At 38.1% G+C, this 27,101-nt stretch overlaps 1 long non-coding RNA gene and 1 pseudogene across 1 annotated transcript in view; one reads left to right on the forward strand and one right to left on the reverse strand.

Moving 5' to 3' along the window:
* LOC110255590 overlaps positions 1 to 18,323 on the reverse strand; it is a 370,333-nt gene extending 352,010 nt beyond the window's left edge. The window contains exon 1 of the long non-coding RNA XR_002336141.1: positions 18,024 to 18,323. This is a non-coding gene — a long non-coding RNA (uncharacterized LOC110255590). The remainder of the gene's footprint in view (positions 1 to 18,023) is intronic.
* LOC100514868 lies at positions 24,711 to 25,331 on the forward strand (annotated as a pseudogene).

Raw genomic sequence — 27,101 nt, forward strand, 5'->3', positions numbered from 1 at the left:
TGATTATTGCTTGTATTTTGGAAGCACATAACTTGTGTGGTTTCACAGGTTCACAGCTGGAGAAGAGTTTTGTCTCAGGATGAATTGCATCTTGCATCTTCCCCATATCTGTCTTGAGATGATACTTAGATGAGACTTTGACTTTGGATGGCTACTGGAAAGAGATAAGACTCTAGGGTCCATTGGAATGGAATGAATATATTTTGCATGTGAAGAGGACATGAATTTTGGAAGTCCAGAGGCAGAATGTTATGGACTGAATGTTTGTGCCCCCCCCCCCGCAAAAGCATGTGTTCAAAACCTCATGATGACATTTGGAGATGGGGTCTTTGGGAGGAAATTAGGGTTAGATGAGGTCCTAAGGGAAGGACCTGCTTGATGCGATTACTGCCTTCATAAAATGAGACACCAGAGGACTTCACTTTCCTGTGCTTACAAAGAGGCTGTTTGAGCACACAGGAAGATAGCAGCCCCAAGAACCAAGAAAATGCCTCACAACAAAACATACCTTGATGACACCTTGATCTTAGAATACCAAACCTCCAGTGCTGTGGGAAATAAATGTCTATTGTTTAGCCACCTAGTTAATAGTATTTTGTTTGGCAGCTCATGCTGACTAATACAGTATGCATACACACACACACACACACACAGACCTATTTATCCTTTGACCCAAAGTTGTCAGCTTCATAGCTGCAACTTGATAAATTTTAATTCAAATACTGAACTTTACCAGTCAAAGACTCTTTCCTTCAGATCTCTACTAAACTTTTGTAAAAAGGGTCTGTTTCTTTTTGATTCAGATCTTAGATGTTAGTAGCTCCACAATTTCAAGGTTGCTACCAAATAATTTCTCCTGCATGTGACTCTTCATATTACTAAATCCTTCTTGCCTTCAGATGGGGTCCTGAGTGATAACTTTACATGTCTTTGGCTCTATTTTCCATTAGTACTATGAGAAGTCTCAGAATTCTGGTGACCTAAGAGCATACTTTTTAATCCTTGTCCCATGAGAGTATTATCATTTGCTAGGAGATTTCTGGCTTATAACCACACCTGGGTTCAGCCCTTCTTCACTCTTTTCAGAAAGTTTTGTTTTTGTTTTTTTTTTAACAGACATGGATGGGATGAATGGGTCTGTAAATATAATGATATCTCTAATCATTGTGCTGTATAAATGTCATGTTACACTAGGATTTGGGGAAAAAACAACCACACTATTCTGGCAGGAAGATTTTCTTAGATGAAATCATAAGCACAGAAGCAAAGCAGCTTACAGCAGGGTAGAAGCATAAGTAGGGAACAGAGCACCCGGTTCTCAGATGGACTCCTGAATCTGTTAACTAGCCATGTTACCTGTGAGTGAGATTCCTAATTTTTCAAACTTTAATTTTGTGATCTTAGGATGTGAATAATAACACCATTCCTTAGGGTCATTAGGAAGGTGAATATACTCTATGTGAAGTCCCAAGATGTTCTCCTGGCCCTTTGTTGGATCTAAACGGCAAATCGTGCGTTGGTTATTATTGTTACTGCTTCTGTTCCTACTTTCACTGCTGTTTCCACCTCTACCTCCAGCCCTTGCAAAATATGAACCAGTTCCTACACCTACTGCTCACATGCTCTGAGGATCATTAATTGCACAGGGTTTTCAGTCACACAGAATTGGACTACATCCTTAGTTTTTTCATGCCCATGTGATGATGGAAAAACTGCTTATCCTCTCTCCTCTCTGTGTCTTAGATTCTTCATCTGTGAAAAGAGAACAGCACCTGCCTTGTAGGTCATTGCGAGGATTAAATACAATAATGTCTGTGTGTAAATGTACATGAAACACTGAGAAGAGTGTCTTCAAAGGACAGGCTCACAGTAAACTGTAGTGTCTACTAGCAGTGCTTAACATTATTACTTTTATGATAAATCCAAAAGAGAAAAGGCACGCAAGAATTTCTGGCAAAACCCATTTGAAATACTTAAAACTGCTCCTGGTCTGCCCTATACTCATTCATAGCACACGATTCTCTCTTATACCCAAACCCCAAATTATTTTCTTTGTTTGCTGCAGAAGGGAGAGATGTTACAGGGAGGAAATCAAGCAAATAATGCAACTAGACAAGGCTGTTAAAATGCACACCCCTAAACACATTTTTAAAAGAGATACTAAATAACCCATTGTCCCCAAAGAAAAGAAAAGCAAACAGATAAGATCACAACACACACCATGAAAAAATATCCCAAAGTGAAAAGGTAGTTATATAAAGAGCTGGTGAACAATATAAGTACTATAAATACATACATAATTTCATCATTTGCTGTTTCACTGTTAGATATTGTCTCGTTCAGATTGTTCTCAAGCATCTGTTCGAGACAAAGCCGCCGAGCCTCTTAAATTACTCACAGCTCTTAAAAACACACACTTTGGGTTGCAATTTTTAAGGTATTTAAATTTTATTGAAATGTGTTTAAAGACAGTTTTATGTTCCTGGATTCAGAAGGAGATAACACGTTTCCCATAACCAAATCGCTCCTAAACATTGAGGACTTTACTGAATGCTAATTAAAACCAGAAAATATGTTGTAAAAAATTAAAATTCCAGACTCATTGTAATCAGGGATGTTTTAAAAGATAATGAGGGCCTAGCAGGTGGCAGTGAAAAATTAACTAGTGGTGATTTTTATTTGGGGTTTATTTCTTTATTTGCAACATCTTATTTCTAACAACTCTGTATTGATGAATTTATCCAAGACGAGATTTCATCTCTAAGACCAGATTATATAAGTATTGCTTGAGCCATCACATCCTATTTCATAGACATTAAAAACTTTCCGTGATAATCCTCCAGAATACTTGATAAAAATACTTAGATATAGCAAAGTGATTCTAGATTTTTCTCATATAATCCTGTCTCGAAGTTTTGCATAACATTTTCCATTTTTAATAAAGTGATTCCTTATTTTGCATATGTTATTTTATTTTTAATTACTTTAAAAATATTTAAGGGGGTAATTGGTTCTGACTTTGTGTCAGAAAACTGGTTGACAGAATAAAACTATTTGGAGATAGCGGGCTGCATGTTATATCTTCTTCAGGAATCTCCACACAAGTAGCGTGGGTGAGGAGCATAGGTCACCAAGAATGACCTTGGTAGTGGACTTGTTTGCAAGGGAACTCTCTATTGACTGCAATGGAACACCATGAGGAATTTGAGTCAACAGATACAATCCTGCATTTTTCTATTTCTCAGCAAGAAATAAGGAATGCACTGACTTTTTTGTCACTAAGCATTGGGGGGAAAGAAAATAACAGAGATGGGATACAGGAGATAGCTACTAGAGCAGAAAACCAGTCTTAAACATCCCTTGTCAAATGTGAATGCAGAATGACTCCAGAGATAATTAGAAAGGCCAAGGATAAAAATTAATGTCTTTCCTCTGGTAAAAGGCACTGTTTATAATCCATTGAAACCTTAAATTGGCCAGAAATAGAAAGGACCTGATGGAGGAAGACAAAGGGCACCGCCAGACATCTCAGAGCCTTAGGGAACATTGTAAGGAAGTCCTTGACGATCTTGGAGGGTGCTCACAGAGGCACAAGCTGCACGGGCTGAACGCCCCTGTTGTAGCTATGTGGCTGTGATTTTCTTAAAGTAACAGCATATTTTTAATGACTGCATTATAATCAGTATATAAGAAACAGATTTCTGTGCAAGATTGAGCTTTCTCTGCTATTTACATTCACTCAAAGAATTTAGATTGAACTTCAAAGTTGACGTTTCATTGTTTGGTAGCAAAACTCTGAATTTTAGGCCAAGCGTCCAAAAATACTTGCTTTCCAAACCTAACACACTGAGACAGGTAACATCTAGGTAGAGAAGACTAGCATTTACTTCATTAATTGTTGAAGTACCAAATAAATAATTATCTACCAAAACCTACACAATGGGAATTGTTTTAAGGCATGGCCCCCAGTGTTGCCTGAAAGAATATGCCTATTAACAGAAGACTTTGAAAAGCAAGAGGCTGTTTAAAAGACTATTATGATGGGAATTCTGCTATAGGTATGGTGGAATAGGCTATTTTTTATTGCTTTGGGGAAATGTTAGAATGAAAATGAACACCTCCAGGCAGAATTAAGAGAATCGGGAGAGGGGAACTCTATGACTATACAAAATCACCTCTTTTAGCTCCAAGTTATTATTATTATTCAAATGTCTTAGCATTGATAGAAAAAGAAGAGAATGAAGGGGTTCCAATGAATCTGGGTATCTTGACCTCCCTACAAATCTCACAGACCTCAGTCCTCCTTTCCTTTCTGAGGATGTAGCTTCTCCCAGCACCAGGAGAGTGTAATGACCTTCCATTGCAAGGGGAAGCTTATTTCCAAAACATCCACCCTAACTCTCCCCCATGGCCTCCAGAGCCACACTAGACTCAAAGCCAATCTAGAGAGGAATGGGTACTAAGTCTGATCTGGGAGGAGTCAGCTTGCATACAGCACAGAAAAAACTGCAAAATGTGGTTAGTTTATATCTGCAGCAATTAATGTATATGTATATTTGTCCATGGTGAAAGGAACATAAGATTGGAAGAGCCAAATGTATCAATATGGATGCACTTATGAAGGATTCTGGATTCAGCAACTGGGAAAAACGCTCACAATTTGCTTGCATAGTTGACTAAAACCTTGATGTCATATTGGTTTACATTCAATGATACTGAAACATGCAATTTCCTTGATACAATGTAGAATAAACATAAAGATGTAGGGAGATGGGAATGATGGAGTGATCTCTAGTGTGTGACTTACCCATCTCCTGGAGGGTGTTCAGAGGACACCTTGAGAGAAGCACCACGCTCCTTGGAAAGCTCTGCAGACATCCTCTGCAGGTAGGATGATGGCAGTTCCTCTGGAGGAAGCACCTGCTGTGTTGTCACAAGTGCGTATGGTCAATTCTCCTATTCCTCTCCTTCCTCAAAGGGACCGGGGGCTATTAGTTTGGCTAACTGTGCAGTTCAGAAAAGGAACTAAGAATGATTATGGTTATTGGACCCTAACTCTGAGCTGGTACTAAATCCTAGGCCATCAGCCAGGTAGAGACGGGTTGGGTGATAAACAGCCTTCTGGCCTGACTCTGTTTCTTGATGTATCCAATGGGTCCAGAAATTTATCTGGAGTTCATTTTCCATTTTAAAAGGTGCAGTTAGAAAAGACAACATTTGCCAGGTGGCATAACCCACTCATTGGTTTCCACCATCACTTTTCTTCCTCCATTCAAAAGGAAGGTACATCCTTCACCCAGACCAAAACTTATGATAGCACCCTTAGCTGACTTATAAAATTTCCAAAGCAGTCAAAAAAGTTATGAGCATTGGTTTTAGGATAAGTCTTTCTGGTCCTGGTGGTCTTCCTTTCTTACACATATTCTGATGGGTGTGAATCTAAGCTCACAATAAATATTCTGAATTTGGAACAACCAAAGTGGTAGAGTATAGTGATACTTATTTTTTTCTAAATATAATTAGCATACCCACAAGAACTAAATTTTTTTCAATCTTTCCACTTTGAGTAAAACCACCCAACAAATTTTTACCTGTTTTCTTTCATTGGGTGTACATGATTCAATAAATAGTTAAAACATAGTTAATAAGTTGTGTCAAAAAATATTCTAATTACTAATCTATCATAATCTCCTATAATATTTTTCTGTACCATCTTTTAGAAAATAACACATGGTACTATACTTGAAAAATTAAATATGCATGAGAACATAGATTTTCAGAATTCTGATAATGAGTATGCAAGCAAAACCTTTGATATTTCAGATCCTATCTTGGGATGTCATTATGTAGAAGGCTGAAATACAAGCAGGAATGGGTGGTAAGTACTGAACATTCACATGCCAATTTCATACTTGTGCATTCAGTTATTTTAGTACGTTACATCCAATGCCAATGATATGTTAAAATCCTAAGTTGTTTTTTTTTTTTTTTAATTTGCCTTTTTCACCTCCACTTAATTATAAATAAGATGATTTAAAATGCCTGGAAGGAACTGAGATGGGAAACGTGAGGGAGAGAAAAGGGCAAGAGAGAATGTGCTAGTAGTGAAAGCCTTTTCTACATGTCCTTTTAATGTGGATGTAATTGTCTAAATGACAGAGTGCCCAGTAGCTGTTAGTGGATGGGACACTTTTTCAGCGTCTTGAAAGAACAAAGGTTACTCAGAGGATTATGAGATGTTGACACCCATTCAAGTTTTTCTTACATAATCTGAGTTTAAGTCAAAAGGGCATAAACAAAAGATGAACAGGCTTTCACAGTATATTAGAGCACACCACTCATTATCATCAACTGAACTGGGAAGTAAGTATTTTAAGAATCCATAATACAAGATACTATATTCTTTTAGTCAATGCATAGAATGTGTTATCCTGCTCATGGGAGTAGGACATTCAAGGGGCCATCAAAAACACTTCAAGGAAAGATTAGTTAATTAACTTTTTATTAGAGTAGAGTTGAATTACAGTGTTGTGTCAATTTCTGCTGTAGAGCAGAATGAACCAGTCATACATACATATACATTCTTTTTCTCATACTATCTTCCATGTTATATCCCAAGAGATTAGATACAGTTCCCTGTTCTGTACAGTAGGACCTCATTTCTTATCCATTCTAGATGTAATAGTTTGCATCAACCAACACTAAACTCCCCGTACATGCACCCCACGTTCATTGCAGCACTAATCACCATAGCCAGGACATGGAAACAACCTAAATGTCCATTGATAGATGAATGGATTAAGAAGATATGGTACATGTTTACAATGGAATACTACTCAGCCATTAAAAAGAACAAAATAATGCATTTGCAGCAACAGAGATGCAACTAGAGATTCTCATACTAAGTGAAGTAAGTCAGAAAGAGAAGGACGGGGAATAAGGAAAGATTAATTTAATTGGTAGATGGGCAGTACCTGTGGGAAAATAGTGTTCTGTAGTGCGCACATCTGATACATGGATACATGAAAATTATACCTACCTAAAAAATGTCTCTGCAAGATACACAATATCAGGCCAGGTGGACCCTCTCCCAACATGGCATTTATGCTAATGATTCCAGTCTAAAGGTAATGCTGATGATGATTTTCATCACCTTTAGGATATGAACCCAAATCCTAAACATAGCTTGTAAAACCCTATGAATTTTTGTCCCAAGTGATCTTCCAGAAACACTGTTTCTCTGTTGTCTCTCCCTTAGTAAAGTTCTTCAAGAGTCCATCTTCATTCTCACCACTTCGCATCCTCACACACTGCCCCTTCTGCTGGAAAACTGGCAATCCTACTTATCTTTCAAATTTCACTTATAAATTGCTCCTTGGCCAGGGATTTGTCCTGTGTTCTATTCTTAACCAGGCAGCCCTGGAGACTCTTCCTGCTTTTCTCCCATTTGTAGCACTAAGCCCTTTCACAATAACCTGCTCGAGTCTTCCCTGATAGAGCTCGATAAAGGTAGAGAAACTCTCTTGATCTTGGCCATATCTTACAAGGACACTTGTTTTGGAGTATAGTAAGCACTAAATAAAAACCTGGACAATGAATACCTTAAAGTGAGAGTTATAAAAAGGGATATATTCTGTAGGCAACTGTATCTTTTGTGATCTTCCCCCAAGTTGTATTGAGGTATAACTGAACTACAACATATTTCAGATATTTAAAGTCTACAAATTGATGAGTTGTAACCTATACACCTGTTGCTACACCCTGATCAGGCTGTGCCTTCTGACACTGTCCACTGACTTCACACTGACCTGTAGATAGCCCTTCCAGCTGTATACCCGCAAGACCCCAGCCCACCTCTCATTACCACTTTCCACGGCTGTGTGCATGCCCAGGGGGAGGAAATGCTGCCACAGGATAGCATAGCATATCCAGGGCCCCCACAGCTGCTTTAGGTCCACGGCAGGTCCTGCCTTAAATCTCTGGCTCACACCACATCTAGCTAGTTCCTCCAGCTGAGGACCTGCATGGCCCTCAGTCCCAGCGCTGTCAATGACCACCACTGCAATATGCATGCTGAGGAGCAGAGTGTAAAGTCATAGGCAAGCACACAACACCCATGGCTTCCTCAGATGACAGGAAGGCCATAGTTGGCCTTGGCCCTTGGTACCCACCCTGACCCCATTATTATGAGTGTACCTATATGTGATCTCTCCTACTACACAGGCACCCGAAGCTGGGCTCTGCAGACACATGTGTGCATACCACTGGCTCCAGCCACCACTTAAGCCTGCCCGGTCCCTAGTTACTAGTCATGGAGGCACCACTTAGTAGTCCAACAGCACCCACAGTTACTGACAACTCCCCCCCCCCAACAGTGCTTGCTAAGGACCATCCATTGTGAGTACTGTGAACTGTAGGGACTGAGCCAAAGAGCCATCACACTCCCTTAGACCCAATGCTGCCACACAGTCCTATACCTGGTGCCCTCTGCCACTAGATCCAGGGTTACAGCATAATCCCCTGGGCCTTCATCTACAGGTGAAAGACTTCCCTTATGGAAATCAGTCCAAAAATTCTGTAATGGGGTGACTGCTTTTCAAATGCATAGACACCTACATAAGGCTACAGGGATCACAAGTTTTCAGGGAAACACAATGCCACCAAAGTAATACAAAGGAAAACCTCCAGTAACTGCCTCCAAAGTAAAGGAGATACAGAAATTGTACAAGGAATAATTCAAAATAATTATTCTACAGATGATCAGGGAGCTAAAAGAAAGCCCAGATAAACAATTTAACAATATGAGAAAACACTACAGTAATGAAATGAAAAACTCAATGAAAAAGCCAGAAAACATAAAAAAGAACTAAAAAGAAATTTTGGAATGAAGAATACAAGGAGCTGAAGAATTTCATAGAGAGCTCACATAAAACTTGAACATACAACTGAGAATCAAGTGAGCTCAAAGCAGGAAGACAGATCAATGAATACTGAATTTTAAATATTAATTTTAAATTAAATTTTAATTTTAAATTAATTTAATTTTTAATTAAATATTAATATTAAAAGAACAACAAAAGAATGAGTACGGATGAATAAGGCCTACAAGAGATACAGAATATCATCAAAAGAAATAAAGTAGACATTATTACAGCCCCAAAAGGAGAAGAGAAGGAGAAAGAAGTAAAAAGATTATTTAAGCAAAAAATGGCTGTGAACTTTTCAACCATGAGGAGAGTTGTGAATATCCAAGTTCAATCTAATAGGTCACTTCAAAATTTCAAAGTGTTCTTCTTCAAGATACATAATAATAAAATTTTCTAAAACGAAATACAAAGAGAATATAAAAAGTGACAAGAAAAGAAAAACTTTTCTCATAAAAAGGAACTCCCATTAGGCTATCGGTGGATTTCTCAGCAGAGATCTTACAGCACAGGAGAGAATGGGATGACATATTTAAAGTGCTAGGAAAAAAAAAAAACTTCCAATCAAGATTTATTTACCCAGGAAAGTTCACCTTCATAATTGAAGGTGAAATAAATACTTTCACTAATAAACAAAAGCTAAGGGAATTCATCAATCTTAAAACTGCATTATAAAAACTTCAAAAAGGAGTTCTAAAGTTTTAAACAAAAGGATGCTAATGAGTAACATCAAAAAATATAAAATTACATAACACACTGGAAAAGTAAGCATAGAGTCAGACTGAGAATACCCTAACACTGTAAAATAGTGATGAGTTACTATTTCACTAAAAAATGAAGGTGAGAGGGCAAAAGTATTAAAAATATCAATAACTTCAACAATTTGTTAATAGATACACAATAAAAATGTAAATGGTATTATCAAAAAATGTAAAAGTGGGAGGTAAAGGATACAGTTTTGGTATGTGATAAAATTTAGACAGTTATCAGTATAAAATAGACTATTATAAGATGTTTTATATAGATCTCATAGGAGCTGCAGAGTAAAAGTGTACAGAAGATAAATAAGAGATAAAGTGAGGAGAATCAAAGCATACCATCATGAACATCATAGATTGACAAAGAAAGCAAGCAGGAAAGGAACATTAAAAAGTGGAACTACAAACAGGCAGAAAAACAGTAAGATGGCATCCCAGCATGTCCTTTCCTATCAATAATTACTATGCACGTTAATGAACTGTATTCCCCAATCAAAAGGCATTGGGTAGATGGATAGATTTAGAAACAACAGCAATAACAACAAGACCCAACTACAGGCTGCATATGAAATATCCATCTCCACTCTAAAAATACGCACAGGAGTTCCCATCATGGCTCAGTGGTTAACGAATCCAACTAGGAACCATGAGGTTTTGGGTTCAGGCCCTGGCCTTGCTCAATGAGTTAAGGATTGGACCCCTAGCCTGGGAACCTCCATATGCCATGGGAGCAGCCCAAGAAATGGTAAAAAAAGACAAAAAATAAATAAATAAAAAATAAAAATAAACATAGAGGAGTTCCCTTGTGGTGCAGCAGGTTAAACATCTGGCAGTGTCACTGCAGCCACCTGGGTCACTGCTGTGGTGTAGGTTGATCCCTGGCCTGGGAACTTCCATATGCCATGGTCACAGCCAATAAAAAAGAAAAAACACACATAGATTTAAAGGGAAGAGATGGCAAAATGTACTCCATGCAAAGTGGAAAGTAAAAGAGAGCAGGGGTACCTATATTGATTTCAGATGAAATAGATTTTAAATCAAAAATGGTAATAAGAGATAAAGATGGTTATTATACAATGACAAAGTGTTAAGAATATAATAATCATAAATATATGTGCACCCAACATCAGAGCACTTGAATATATTAAGCAAATACTAATATATCTGATGGGAGAAATAAACAACCACACAGTAACAGAAGAATTAAAAATCCCACTTTAAACCATAGGTAGATCATCTAGACAGAAAATAAACAAGGAGACATTAGACTTGAATCATACTTCAGACTAAATACACCTAACAGAGATATACAGAACATTCTATCCAATAACAGCATAGTATATATTCTTCTCAAGTTCACAAGGAATATTCTGTAGGATAGATCATACAACAGTCACAAAAATGTCATAGCAAATTTTAAAAGATTGAAATTACACCAAGTATTTTTTTCTGACTACAATGGTATGAATGTAAAAATAAATATCAGGAGAAAATCTGCAAAATTCATTAATATGTGAGATTAAACAGTACACTCTTTTTTTTTTTTTTTTTTTTTTGTCTTTTGTTGTTGTTGTTATTGTTGTTGTTGTTGCTATTTCTTGGGCCGCTCCCGGCGGCATATGGAGGTTCCCAGGCTAGGGGTTGAATCGGAGCTGTAGCCACCGGCCTACGCCAGAGCCACAGCAACGCAGGATCCGAGCCGCGTCTGCAACCTACACCACAGCTCACGGCAACGCCGGATCGTTAACCCACTGAGCAAGGGCAGGGACCGAACCCGCAACCTCATGGTTCCTAGTCGGATTCGTTAACCACTGCGCCACGACGGGAACTCCCTAAACAGTACACTCTTGAAGAACCAATGGGTCATAGAGTAAATTTAAAGGGGAACCAAAGGTTATCTTGAAACAACAGAAAATTGAAGCACAACATATCAAAATCTATGGGATGCTGCAAAGGCCGTTCTAAGAGAATAGTTTATAGTGATAAATGCCTACATTAGGTAACAAAAAAGATTTCAAATCAATATTCTCACTTTACACCTCAAGAAACTAGAAAAAGAAAAAACTAAGCCCAAAGTTCTCAGAAAGAAAATAACAATCAGAGCAGAAACAAATGAAATGAAGTCCCTCCAAAAATAATAGAAAAGAGCAATTAAACGGAACTATTTTTTGAAAAGATAAACAAAATTGACAAAACTTTAGGTATACTAACTCAGAAAAAAGAGAGGATTCAAATAAATAAAATCAGAAATGAAAAATGAGACATTGCAACTGATATCCCAGTAATATAAAGGAACATGAAATTACCAAGACAAATTATACACCAATAAACTGGAAAATCTAGATGAAATCAATAAATTCCTAGAAATATACAACCTACCAAGACTGAATCATGAAGAAAAAAAGTCTGAACAGACCAATATCAAGTAAGAAGACTGAACATGTAATCAAAAACCTCTCAAGTTAGTGAAGCCCCAGACCAGATGGTGTTACTGGTGAGTTTCTATGAAACATTTAAGGAAGAATTAATGCCACTGCTCAAATTTTTCCAAAAATTGAAAAGGAGAGAATAATACTGATTTATGAAGTCAGCATTACCTTGATACCAAAGCCAGATAAAGATACTATAAGAAAAGAATAATACAGAAAAATATCCCTGATATAGATAACAAAATTCTCAACAAAATATTAGCAAACCAAATTCAGTAACACATTGGCAAGATCATTCACCATGATAAAATGGGTTTTATCCCTGGGATGCAAGTATGTCTCAATATCTTCAAATCAAATAATGTGATACACCACATATCAGGATGGAAGATAAAAATCATATGCTTATCTCAATAGATGCAGAAAAAACAACTGACATAGTACAAAATACTTTCATGACCAAAATGTTCAATAAATTGGGTGTAGAAGGAACATATCTCAATGCAATAAAGGCCATATATGAAAAATCCATAGCCAACAGTATCAAAGGTGAAAGGTTTTTCTCTAAGATCACGGACAAGGGTGCCCACTCTCTCTATTCCTATTCAACACAAGTCTGGAAGTTCTAGCCAGAGCAATCAGGCAAGAAAAATAAATAAAAGGCATCCAAACAGGAAAGGGTAAACTAAAAATGTCTCTGTCTATAGATAATAGCATGCCCCGTACAGAAAATCCTAAAGACTCTGCCAAAAACCTGCTAGAATAATCAATAAACCCTGTAACATTTCAGGGTACAAAATATAGTTGCACGTCTATACACTAACAACAAAACATCTGAAAAAGAAATAATGAAAATCTCATTCACAGCAGAATCACAAACAATGAAACAGGAATAAATTTAACTAAGGAGGTAAAAGATATATACACTAGCGACTACAAGACTTTGATGAAAGAAATTGAGGAAAACACAAACAAATGAAAAGATGTCCACTGTCCATGGAATATTGACAGAACTGACACTGTTGAAATGTTTGTATTACCCAAAGCCATCTATAGATTCAATGAAATCCCTAGCAAGATTACAATGGCATTTTTCACAGAATTAGAAAAAAAATCCTAAAATTTCTGTGGAAAATAGAAAATCACAAAAGACTCTGAATAACCAAAATAATATTAAGAAAGAAGAGCAAAGCTCAAGGTATCACAGTTTCTGTTTCAAACTATATTACAAAGCTATAATTATCAAACTATCATGATACCAGAATAAAAATAAACCCATAGAGCAATGGTATAAAATCGAGACTGCAGACAAAAATCCCAGGATATATAGCCAATTAATATTTTACCAGGGAATCAAGAATACTCGATGAATAAAAAACAATCTCTTCAACAAATGATACTGGGAAAAAGATATTTACATGCAAAAGAATAGAACTAGACCCCTATCTTACACCACTCTTACTACTGAACTCAAAATGGATTAAAGACTTCAAGGCTTAGACCTGCAACCATAAAATTCCTAGGAGAAAATACAGGAAAAAAAAAAATCTCCTTGACACTGGTCTAAGAGCAATTTCCTGGCTATAACACCTAAAACACAAGTAATGAAAACAAAAATAAATAAGTGGACCTTCAACTAAAAAGCTTCCTCCCAGCTAAAGAAACAATCGACAAAATGAATAGGTAACATACAGCACACAACAAAATATTTCCAATTCATACAGCTGATATGGGGTTAATACCCAAAATATATAAAGGAAACATGCAACTCAATAGCTAAAAAACAAACAACCTGATTTAGTCCCTTCAATAGCTCGGCTGGTAGAGCAGAGGACTGGTGTCGACACTGTGACTCAGAGACATCCTTAGGTCACTGGTTTGAGTCCAGCTCAAAGGAGACCAGCACACCGCTTACGTTTAGAGTGGATGAGCTGTGAGATCCTACTGTAGAGTACAGGGAATTAGACCATTTTCTTGGGATAGAACATGATGAAAGATAATATGAGAAAAAGAAGGTATTTATATGTAAGACTGGGTTACTTTTCTGCACATACAGCAGAAACTGCCACAACATTGTAAATCAATTATACTTTAAGAAAAAAATTAAGTTAAAATTAAAAACTCTGATTTACTATAAAAGCCTATTTGAACTTTGTGTTCTAACTGTTTTATATGTGTTTTTAAATTAAATGTCTTAAAATTAAAATGTTTTAAATTAAAAAAAAAAAGAAAACTGGAGTTCCTGTCGCGGGGCAGTGGAAACAAATCAGACTAGCATCCATGAGGATGCGGGTTTGATCCCTGGCCTTGCTTAGTGGGTTAAGAATCCGGCATTGCTGTGAGCTGTGGCGTAGGCCTACAGCTGTAGCTCTGATTCCACCCCCAGCCTGGGAACTTCCATATGCTGCACCTGTGGCCCTAAAAAGCAAAAAAAAAAAAAAAAAAAAAACCCAAAACAACTAACAACCTAATTTAAAAATGGGCAAAGGACTTGAGTAGACATTTCCACCAAAAAGACATATAGATGGCCAACAGGGACCTGAAAAGATGCGCAAAACAAGTAAGTACTGGGGAAATACCTATCAAAACAACAAGGAGCTATCTCACACCAGTCAGATCACCTATCACAAAGAAGACGCCAGATAACAAGTGCTGTTATGGGTGTAGAGAAAAGGGAAGCCTTGTGTACTGTTGGTGATTATGCAAATTGGTAGAGCCATTATGGAAAACAGGGTGGAGGTTCCTCAAAAGTTAAAAACAAACCTACTGTATGATCCAGCAATTCCACTGGTAGGTATTTATCCCAAGGCAACAAAAACACTGGGTCAAAGAAATATCTGCCCCCGACCATGTTGATAGCAGTGCTATTTTCAATAATCAAAACATGGAAATGACCTGTGTCCACTGATGAATGAATAGATAAAGATAAGGTGGTATATATACATTAGAAAATTATTCATCCATAATAATAAAATTATGCCACTTTCAACAACATGGATGGACCTTGAGGACATTAAGTGAAGTCAGAAAAGACAAATACTGCATGATCTCACTCACCTCTGAAATGTAAAAGAAAAAAAATTAAATTAAAAAACCCAACGAGATCAGATTTGTGTTACCAGAGTCAGAGGGTGGAGAATGAGGAAACTGGATAGAGATCAAAAGGTACAAATTTCCAGTTGAAACATCAATAAGTACTGAAGATACAATATACATATGATAACTGTAGTCACCAGTGCTGTATGGTATACAGGAAAACCATTGAGAGTAAACAGAACCCAAGTGTTCTCATCACATGGAAAAACAATATGTATCTATGTGAGATGATGGATTCTAACTAACCTTACCGCGGCATTAATTTTACAATATTTGTAAGCCAAGTCACTATGATGCCCACCTTAGCTTTCCACAGTGCTGTATGTCGATTCTATCTCAAAAAAAACTAGAATAAAAAGACTGGGGGGAAAAAAACCTACAAAGCAGAGCTAGCACATAGCCTGTTGTAACAGAAATATAACTGAAAACACACAATTTGTAGAAGAGAAAAAAAAAGCTCCCAGAAGGCACTCCTCACAACCCTGGCTCAGTTACCTTATAGGAACAATGATCAGTCAATCCTTATTATCACAGTACAGACTACAAAAAGTTCTAAGGAGTACTACATGTTAAGTTTCTTGTTGTTTTCCCTCACCTCTAAATCCCCCTGCTTCTTCTTGAAGTGTTTCTCTTTTTCTATCACTATTCATTTCACACAGAAAGCCTTGCTGCTTCTGTACAACTTTGACACTGGCCTGGCAGACAAAAACATTTGCTGAAAGAGTATCCTGACCTTTGTACATTTTTTTTAGCTTAGGGGAATGCTTTATCTTCGTTCTTAAAAACTGAAGTATAATTTACATATTGCCAAGTGCACAAATCTCAGTGCTACATTTTGGTAAATTCTGACAAATGTATGTATTAGGTAACCCGAGACTAAATCAAAGGATAGAACGTTTCTTTCACCATGGAGAGTTTGAGTTTCCAGTCAATCTTTCCACATCAACAACTACTGTTAAGATTTCTATTGCTCTACATTAGATTTACCTCTCTTTTGAACTTTCTGTGGGAGGAAACATGCAGCTGTCAATTGTTTGCATCAACATAATGTTTTAGAGATCTATCCAGGTCATCAAATGCGTCAATATTGTGTTCCTTTTCTGTTGCTGAGTAATATTCCATTTATGACTGTAACACAATGTACTTCCTGTTGCCTTGATGATAAACATTTGCTTGTTTCTAGTTTTGGATTATTTTATGTAAATAAAATATCCTTTACATATTCTTATATACATCTTTTCGTTTACATATGACCTTGCGTCTCTTGGGCACATAGGCATAAGAGTATAATTGCTGGATACTAAAACAGATGTTTGTGTAACTTTATTAGAAACTCCCCAATGTATGCAATGTATGAGAGTTTCTCTGTCACTTTGCTAATCCTTGATAGTATTTTTTTTCAATTTTAGCCATTCTTATAGGTGTATGGTGATATTACATCGAGGTTTTATTTTACATTTCCCTAGTAACAAGGTTGAACATCTTCTAAAATAATGTTTTGTAACAGGGAAGGTTTGCTAGATATTTCATATTTTGCAAACTGTTTTCACATATCCATATTTGCAACATACTGTGAAATAAAAATGGAAATAAATAAAAAATAATGTTGTGAAGTATGTGTTCAAATATTTTGCCATTACGTTTTTTTTTGATGAATCAGTTTGTATTATTTCTTTGTATACACAAATGTGGTTCCTTTATATTGTGAATATTTTCTCCCAGCCTATGATGGGCTTCTTTTCTTAATGGTGTCTACCATACAATTTTGAAAACCTGATAATATTCCATTTTATATATGCATATATACTATCATTTACTTCAGTAGCCAAATTGTTTCCGATGTTAGTTGTTTTAAATAATATTTTAACAAATATCCTTGAAATTATGTTACTCATACTTTCCTAGGCACATATTGCAAGATATTAAATTTCTAAGCCAGAAAGTGTGTATATGCATATAAATATACACCCAATTCCTCCTCCTCCCAGTTCAGGTCCTGTATAAACACATTAGAAAACACACCAGGTCTTTGGGGCCTCAGATTTTAATCTTACATTTCCACTAATTAATATTTTCAGATGCAAACTATTATTTTCCCCTTTCCTTCCATGCTTTAGCCCTATTTCTCTTCTATTAAAAAAAAAAAAAAAAAAAAAAGAGTCCTCCTAAAGAGAATGCAAAAGAAAAAGAACACATATTTTTAAGAACCTACTATGTGAGGGCACAGAGCTTTCCTCTGGGTAATAAATGACCTCTTTCGATAAGGACATCAAACCAATGAGTTTTATTCTCATTTCATTTTTACTGAAGAAGCTGAAATCTGAGTCACCTAAGCAAACCCAATTAGCAAATGGTAGAGACAGGATTCAAATCAGGTCGTCTGTGCCGAAATCTCAGTACATTTCTCCATTCAACTGGCTGCTTTCTAATAAAATTCCCAGAAAACAGTGTAGCAAAACTGAGAGAAAAACATAATTTAACTTCCACTTTCCAGCTCCACATGGAAGGTGCTCGAAAGTCACCACTCCATTCGAATGACAAGTATAAGCTGAACAGATGTAAAAAGCAACAGCTCTTCTTGGATTTGTGAGAGAAGAGAGGGCACGGAATGACCATCACCTCCAAAATTGCAGGGAAAAGCCGAATACAGGGCACCCTGGCCTCTTGGAGGAGAGACACAGAGCAGAAATTAACACGAGAAGGAAAACCTCAACTGCAAACGACAAACTACTGGAGGCTCCGAGCAAACAAGTCCGAGAGCCAAACCTCCAAGGGGAACCAGGCATACGGGGGCCCCCAAATATCCAGAGACTTACCTTTAGAAGCTCGACACACCGTTCCCACGGTAAATATTGGAGAAAAATTCTTGCGCGGCTTAAGGCAGAGAAGAGGAAAAGTAACCATTTGGAAAAACACCACATATTAACAAAACCTGCCCTGGGGAAAATAATTAACCAGCATCTAAGGTGCTGGGCAATTATCAGAGCAAAGCTGACACTTGGGCAGGGGAAATACTAGCCCAGGCAGCGATCCAGTCCTACCAAAAGGGAGAGAATATACAAGAGAAAACACCTGAGAAGTTCACGGTACCGAGACACAGTCCCACTAAAGCCTGATCGCGGTTCTATAAAGTACTTCTCACCCCGAAACCTCACCATCACATTCCTAAAGGCCTGTTTTCAGCAATTTCTTTCACCTGGTACAACATACCTGGCTCTCCAGAAAAACAACAAGGACAACAAAAATATCAGCAGGCAAACCAACAAGCCCCAAACACAATTTGAAGAGACAGAGAAGGCATCAGAACGAGATGCAAATATGGCAAAGAGACTGGTGTTGCTTGGCTGGGAATTGAAAACAACTCTGATTAATACACTAAGGGTGCTAATGGATAAAAGCAGACGGTATGTACGAACAGACAGGCCCTTAAACAGAGAGATGGAAACCTTTTGAAAGAATCAAAAGGAAATTCTAAATATAAAAACAACTGTAACAGAAATAAAGAATGCCTTTGATGGACTAATTCATTAGGCTTCACACGGCTGAGGGAAGGACGTCTCAGCTAGAAGGTATATTAATAGAATCCTCAAAAAAACAAAGAAACCAAAAGCTGGTTCTTCGAAAAGGTCAATAAAATGGATAAGCCTCTGGCCAGGCTACTCAAGAAAATGAAAGAGAAGGCACAAATTATTAGTATCAGAAATGAAAGTGCGCACATCACTGCCGCTCTCATAGACATTAAAAGGATAATAGAGAAATGCTATAAATAACCCTATGCCCACACATTTGATAACTTAGATGAAATGGACCACGTCTTTAAAAGACACAATCTACCAAAACCCACACAAGAAGACACAGATGATCTGAACGGTCATATATTTGTTAAAGATACAGAATGAATAGCAAATAACTTCCCCAAACAGAGATCATCTAGACACAGACCTTATACTCTTCATCAAAATGAACCTACAGGAGTCAAACACAAAACTAAAACTCTTTAGAAGGGAACATAGAAAATCTAGATGTCTTTGGGTCCGATGTCTTTCTAGATACAGCATCAGACATGATCCATAAAAGAAATAATTGATACGCGGGATGTCATTAAAATGAAACGTTAAAATTAAACATTTTTGCTGGAGTTGATTAAGAGAAGCTGGAAAAAAATTTTGCAAAAGCAGATCTAATAAAGGATGGTTATCTAAAATACATCAAGAACTCTTAAAACTTAAGTTAACAAAGACCTTGCCAGACATCTCGCTAAAGACATAGAGATGGCCAATGAACATACGACGAGGAAATCCACATATCTCATCACGGAAATGCAAACAACATTGAGCTGCCATTACTCCTATTAGGATGGCCGGTTTCAGGAACACCAACACCACCAAATGCTGGTAGGGATGTGGATGAGCAGAAACTCATTTGTTGCTGGTATGAATGCAAAATGGCACAGTCACTTTCGGAAGACAGTCTGGCCGGTTTTTACAAAACTAAACATACTCTTACCATACAATCCAGCAGTTGTGCTTTACGTTATGAGTTGAAAACTCTGTTCACAGGAAAACCCAGCACAGATGTTTACAGCAGCTTTATTCATAATTGCCAAAATTGGGAAGCAAACAAGATATACTTTGGTTATGTGAATGGATAGAGTAAGTGTGACACATCCAGATAATGGAAAAGAGCTATCCAGCCATGAGGAGACATGGCAGAACTGTAACCACATTTCAGTAAGTGAAAGAAGCTAACCTGAAAATGCGACAGACTGTGTGATTGCAACTAGAGGACCCTGTGGAAAAGGCAAACCTATGGGAATAGCAGAAAGATCAACTCTTTCCAGGCAATGAGGATAGAGGGAGAGATGAATGATGAGAGAATAGAAGAATAGAGGAATTTGGAGTTCCTGTCGTGGCGCAGTGGTTAATGAATCCGACTAGGAAGCATGAGGTTGTGGGTTCGATCCCTGGCCTTGCTCAGTGGGTTAAGGATCGGCGTTGCCGTGAGCTGTGGGGTCGGTCGAAGACGTGGCTCAGATCCTGCGTTGCTGTGGCTCTGGTTCGACCCCTAGCCTGGGAACCTCCATATGCCGTGGGAGCGCCCTAGAAAAGGCAAAAAGACAAAAAAAAAAAAAAAAAAAGAGAGAGAGAAAGAATAGAAGAATTTGAGGGTAGTGAAAATAGGCTGAATGAGATAATTTGGATATATGTCATTATGCATTTGTCCGAACCCAATGAAATTCCACCAAAAGTGAACCCTAATGTAAACTATGGATTTAGAGTGATAATGACTTCTCTGTGTAAATTCATCCTTAGTTTAAAAAAAAAAAAAGGCACCACTCTGGTAAGTGATGCTGCTAATGCAAGAGACTAAACAAATACAGATCTGGGACATACGTGGAAAATCTCTGTATCCCCCTCTCAAATGTGCAGTAAACCTAAAATTTCTCTAAAAAATAAAATCTTTCAAAACACACCTGATTTACACCACTTCCCACAGAGAGGAATACAGAACTCACCTTCTCGACAGGAACAGCCATTCAAAAAGAAGTTACAAAACAGTGAAAAAATAAGCCTGACTTTTTGCATTAGGAGAACTGCCTTTTATCTGATTATGTAGACATAGTGCAGCACAGCTAATGTTTCATTTAAAAAATGATATTAACTTAATAAAACAGAATAGATCAAAACACGTTTCACAATCTGCCAGTAAAATGCCGCTCCTACGAAAGCCATAACCCAGGGACAAGGAGGTCAGAGGAACACATTCGCCTCGACGACACATCAGAAGCAAAGCGCGCTAGAGCAAAGGTAGGTTTTACTGTTTTTTGAGCTTCACTTTCATAGGCTCCGGAATTTGCAGTAGTACGTGGAGGAGGAAGGAGGACGGGGAACAGCCGTAGATCAGGCACCCGAGCATTGGGAAATGCCAGTTACTTAGGAGAATGAAGCCGCTGAAACAGATGCTGACGGTACCAAAACCTCACCGTAACAGTCGTACTGTTACATTTGGTTACGAGGGTCCCAGATGCATGGGTTGAATGCTAGTGATAATGATTTTTAGTGGCCAAGAGTTCAAATCCTGAACTTTAAGATTCTGTCCAATCCAGTAAAAAGTGAAGAGGAAGAGGAATGCTTTGGAGGCTGAAGATTAGAAATTGACCAAAGCCATTTTCAGATCTGTAGGAGGAGAAACTGTAAGTATTTTCCTGCTAGGTTCTGGGTAATTTCTTTAGTTTAATTAAATTAAATTAATTAATTTACTGAATCCAGATGCATTTTATTCCAAAGGCCATGTGCTTTCTGCTGAAACATACTATAGTGCCTAAACTTGGAAACTTGGCTGGTAAGTTCTCTTTAGGGTAACTGCTAGGTTAAATTTTTATGACATTTATGTGTTAAGAATTGACCTGTTTTTTAAAGTATCATTTTTTTTCCTTAAAGCGTTTAGGTGGACCCAAGGAGAATTCCTGCTCTGAGAGCCATGAGAAAATGAAATGCAATTACCTTGGAAGATTTCAATAGTTTTAGGTTATTTCAGACCATATGTTCACTGGCCACTACTGAATACCATGTGAATAAAACAACACTTTGGAGTTTGCAAAATAATTTTTTAAATACGCCTTATTTTTAAAACAAATTTATATATTCGGAAAGAAATATCCAAGCCACAGTTGTGAACTAAGCCACAGCTGTGACCTAAGCCACAGCTGTGGCAGTGCTGGATCTTTAACCCACTGTGCCAGGCCTGGGATTGAACCTGCTTCCCAACACTCCCATAACACTGCCAATCCCACTGCACCACAGTGGGAACTCCAGAAAAAATAATTTTTAAATAGGATTTATTTTTCTAGAACAGTTTTAGATGTATAGAAAAATTCAGGTTGTAGAGAGAATCCCATAAATCTTTTTTTTTTCTTTTTTTTTGGTCTTTTTAGGCCCACACCCACAGTATATGGAAGTTCCCAGGTTAGGGGTCAAATCAGAACTGAAGCTGCCAGCCAGCCAAAGCCACAGCCTCAGCAATGCGGAATCTGAGCCATATCCATGACCTACACCCCAGTTTGTAGCAATGCCGAATCCTTAACCCACTGAGCAAGGCCAGGGATCGAACCTGCACCCTCGTGGGTACTAGTGGGGTTCCTTACCACTGAGCCATGATGGACACTCCAAGAATCCCACATATCTTGGATACAATTTCTCCTATTTCTAACATCTTGCGTCAGCGTGGTTTATTTATTAGAATAAACAAAAGCAATACTGATGCATTATTACTATGTTCACAGTTTATTCAGATTTCCTTTGTTTTTAATCTAACATCCATTCCTGACTCTATCTGGATAATCACCTTTAGTCATCAAGCCTCTAGGATAATCACCTTTAGTCATCAAGCCTCTAGGCTCTACTGGGCTTGACACTGTGTCAAACTTTGCTTATACTTGATGACCTAGACTGTTCTGAAGAGATGATTTTGGTCAAGTATTTTGCAGGATGTCCCTCTGTCTATCAGAATCTTTCCAATGTTTTCCGCACGATTAGGCCAGGCTACAGGTTATTGGGAGGAGGATCACAAAGATGAGGTACCATTTTCATCACATCATATCAAGGGCACATACTGTCAGCATGACTTGCCATTGTCGATGTTGACCTTGTCCATGTTGACCTTGTTGATGTTGATGTTGATGTTGATGTTGACTTGTCCATGTTGACCTTGTTGATGTTGACCTTGTTGATGTTGATGTTGATGTTGAGGTCGTTTGGCAGTTAATCCGTCAGAAAGGTACTCATTTCTCTCCTTCTCCACACTCTTCTCTTTGAAGCAAAGTCCTTATACACACAGCCTACAGGTAAGGAGTAAGGATTTATCCTTCTGTTCTTAAGGATGTGTTTATTTATTTATTTATTTTGGCTGTGCCTGAAGCATGCAGAAGTGCCCAGGCCAGGAATCAAACCTGAGCCACAGCAGCAACCAGAGCTACAATAATGACAATGTCAGCTCCTTAACCCACTGAGCCACCAGGGAACTCCAAGAGTAATGTGTTTACATAAATTATTTGGACTCCTTCTGTGGGTAATATTTGTCTCTTCTCCTGAACTTATTTATTGAACAATTTATGTTTATCAATATGGACTTAGGGATATTTATATTTTGGTTATAGTTTAATACTATTTTATTTTTTCATTCAAGTTGTTCTAGCTTTGGCTGTGGGAAGCTCTTTCAGTTGTCTCCTGAGTCCTGCTGACATATCTCTATCAATTAATGTGTGTGTATGTGTGTGTTTAAAGCATTCTCTTACTTTCTGCCGCAGTAATATGTCACATATCATTTTGCATACTTTCAGTGCTAAAATTGGCCATTTCTTTAAGAAATCCTGGTTGTTTTTTTGTCGAATTAGAATTAGAAACCGTGATCCGGGTGCTGGCTTTTTGCTACTGGGGCGTCATTTCTTTTAAGCTCTCAGGTGTCAGAGCAAGAAAATGTGTTAATCCACATATAAATATTTCTATATGTAACTATCTGTATCTATATTAAGCTAAACATGAGCACATCCTGATGTCTCCAACTTAATCCATTCCATGAATCATTCTAGCCTTTTTCCCTTGTTTATCTGCAAATTCCCACAGGAACGGTTTAAAACAAAACAAAACAAAAAACTGGCTTCTGGCTTCCATTTACAAATGTCCCTGACTCACCATGGTTCCAGTTAGAATTTTTTGACTTAGCCATGGTGCAAAAGTGTCATGCATGCTGCAGAAAATGTGCTTCGAATTTTGAATTTTGATCTTTTTCTAGGCTAGCGATATGAGGTCTTCTCATGTCTCATGATTCCGGGCAGCGGTAAGTCGCAGCTCCTGGTCAGCCACATGTTCACAAGGGGAAACAGCTGATAGGCTTACAACCATTCTATACCCAGGCAACCACTCTGTTTAACACTTTCAGAACGGTATTCAATAGATTACATGAGATATCCACCACTTCATTATAAAACAGGCTTTTTGCTAGATAATTTTGCCAAATGTCTGTGACTGTAAGTTTTCTGAGCACGTTTAAGGTAGGCGAGGCTAAGTTATGGTGTTTGGGAGATCAGGTGTATTAAATACATTTTCAACTTACAGTATTTTCAACCTACAGTGGGTTTATGGGGATGTAAGCTCATTATGAGTCAAGGTAGATCTGTGTAGGCATACCTTGGAGATACTGTGGGCTCAGTTCCAGACCCCTGCTGTGAAGGAAATATGGCAATAAAGCAAGTCACGGGAGGTTTCTGGTTTCCCAGTGTATATAAAAGCTGTTTGCACTCTACTACAGTCTAGTGAGTATGCAACAGCATTATGGCCAAAAAACCCAATGTACACACCCTAACGTAAAAATACTTTATTGCTAAAATGCTAACCATCATCTGACAACACAAGGTTGCCATAAAAATTCGTTTTGAGACGGGTTTAGAGGATTGAGCTGCAGATATCCTTAACATTGCTGTCTCTGTTCTCTGAGATTTCTTCAAAATGGCATGCCCAAATTATGAGAAGAATTATTTTGAAGGAGCAATAGATGAAGAAAATGTGATTCTTATATTGGTTCCAGGTAATGAGGAAATTATTGAAGACCATCAAATGGAACCAGGTGTTTCTTCAACTTTGAAAGTCAAGAGTACAAAGGATGGAAGTTCATCTTCCTGAAACCAACAGACAGTTCAAAGCTAGCCCAAAATTGTGTCATAAAGCAATTCACCCTTTGCCGAGCATTTTGCCTCCAATTAATCAAGTGAATGGGAACTCTTTGCGGAACTGGTGTCAACAACTTAATCTGAGTACCAGTGGCCAGAAAACAGAGGTTTATATGAGACTCCAGACAAGAAAAAGATCAGTATATTCCTGAAACATCATGGGAGACCAGATTACAGTCAGCTTCAAGGAAACACAAGACGGTGACCAAGAGACCAAGAGTTCAGAAGAGTGCGATGAGTGAGAGAGGGGAAAAGACCAACATGATTGAGGTGGTTGCTCTGGCTCAGGAGGCCATGTTGGCGGCATGGTCAAGAATTGCTTCAAGGAGTTCCTGTCGTGGCGCAGTGGTTAGCGAATCCGACTAGGAACCATGAGGTTGCAGGTTCAGTCCCTGCCCTTGCTCAGTGGGTTAAGGATCCGGCGTTGTCGGGAGCTGTGGTGTAGGTTGCAGACGCGGCTCGGATCCTGCGTTGCTGTGGCTCTGGCATAGGCTGGTGGCTACAGCTCCGATTCAACCCCTAGCCTGGGAACCTCCATATGCCGCGGGGGCGGCCCAAAGAAATAGCAAAAAGACAAAAAAAAAAAAAAAAAAAAAAAGAATTGCTTCAAGAGCCCTTCGCCCTAAGGCTGTGAATTTACCGCCCATTCTCACTTCTGTTGAGACCTTTCGGACACAAGCATCTGGTGTCCGGTGGTGTGTGGTCCATGGCAGACCATGCTTGGCAGACACAGAAGGTTGGGTTGGCCTGCAGTTCGATGCAGCTCAGGCCTGGGTGCCTCACACCCCCCCAGGAAGATGATCTCTCTCTTCATGTTACCGGCCTGCACTTTCCCATCCCCACACCTAGAAGATAATATGTCATGCCCTGAATGTGCTAAGAGGAATAAGAAAATTAGGAAAAAATTAATTGCAGTGAGGAAGAGGAAGAACCCAAGTCTGGAACATCATTCCCTTCAGATGGACCAAGTCTTGTTACAAAATAAATGGTTACCAGAGGGGAAAGTTTTGGGGTGGGTGAAATAGGTGAAGGGGGAGTAACTGTATGGTAATAATGGTTAGTAGACTTTTTATGGTCTGCACATTTGTAGTTTACACAAACAATCAAATTACTATGTTGTAATGTGCAACTAATATGTTATATTCTAATTTTACCTCAATTAAAAAAAAAAGCAACTGTTTTTTAGAATTTACCAGTGGTGGTGGGGGAATTCGTTTTTAAAAAATGCAATAAAGTGAAGCACCATAAGAGCATCACTTAATTTTTAAATTCCCAGTGTACACATACAGGTTTCCTTCATATCTAAAGATATAGCATTCGTTACGAAACCTTTGGTCAGAAAGCAAAGAAGCAGTTATATCAGGATGCGTCTTGCTAATGGATGCACAAAATGAATTGAGATAAAGCAGAGATGCTAAGAGACCCAGTTTGAAGCTATGGCAAAGACTGATGCTGAGACACTTGAGTGCAGTTCCCAGGGAAGGGGCTTGGCAGTGCCATCCTCACTGCTTGGGGTGCAAACGGCCTCTGTTACAGCTCACAGCAAAACAAATGCTGAATGCTATTTTTGCTTTTTACCTTTCTCATAAAAGCAAAAAACAAAACAAAGCAAAACAAAACAAAAAACCTCTTTGGATTTCTTTCGGTTAGGGAAAACAGGTACTAGTAATGTAAGTCTTACTTCAAAAGTAGCACAAAGGGAACTTTTGAGAAGCAGGGGATACCTATACAGCAGTATAAGAATTGGTGATCATACCCCAGTACTCTCGTGAGAAACAACTTTATCAGCAGTAGCACAGTGCTTATGTGCAGTTCCTTTGCCTTTAATCTTACAGAATTTACTCAGTTTCAAAGTTACTTAGGTCGGCCTTTTCCCCGAGTATTCCCCTTAACTGAGCTTCCCTCATACATTTGAAATAGGCTGGATTCTCTGGTGACAGTCTGCATTCCTTCCTGGAACACTCAAACCTCCCATTTTTTTTTTTTTTTTCCTATTTGCATACACTAAAGTTGACTCTTTGTGCTATAAAGCTGTGAGTTTTGATGATGTATGATGTCATGTATCAACTCTCTCATTATCACATTGGAAGGTCCACCACCCTAAAAATCCCATGTGCATCAGTTATTCAATCCTTACCCCCTTTCCCCAAAGCAATCTACACATTTAATG

This window comes from Sus scrofa, chromosome 10 (assembly GCF_000003025.6).
Source record: "Sus scrofa isolate TJ Tabasco breed Duroc chromosome 10, Sscrofa11.1, whole genome shotgun sequence".
Lineage (NCBI taxonomy): Eukaryota > Metazoa > Chordata > Mammalia > Artiodactyla > Suidae > Sus > Sus scrofa.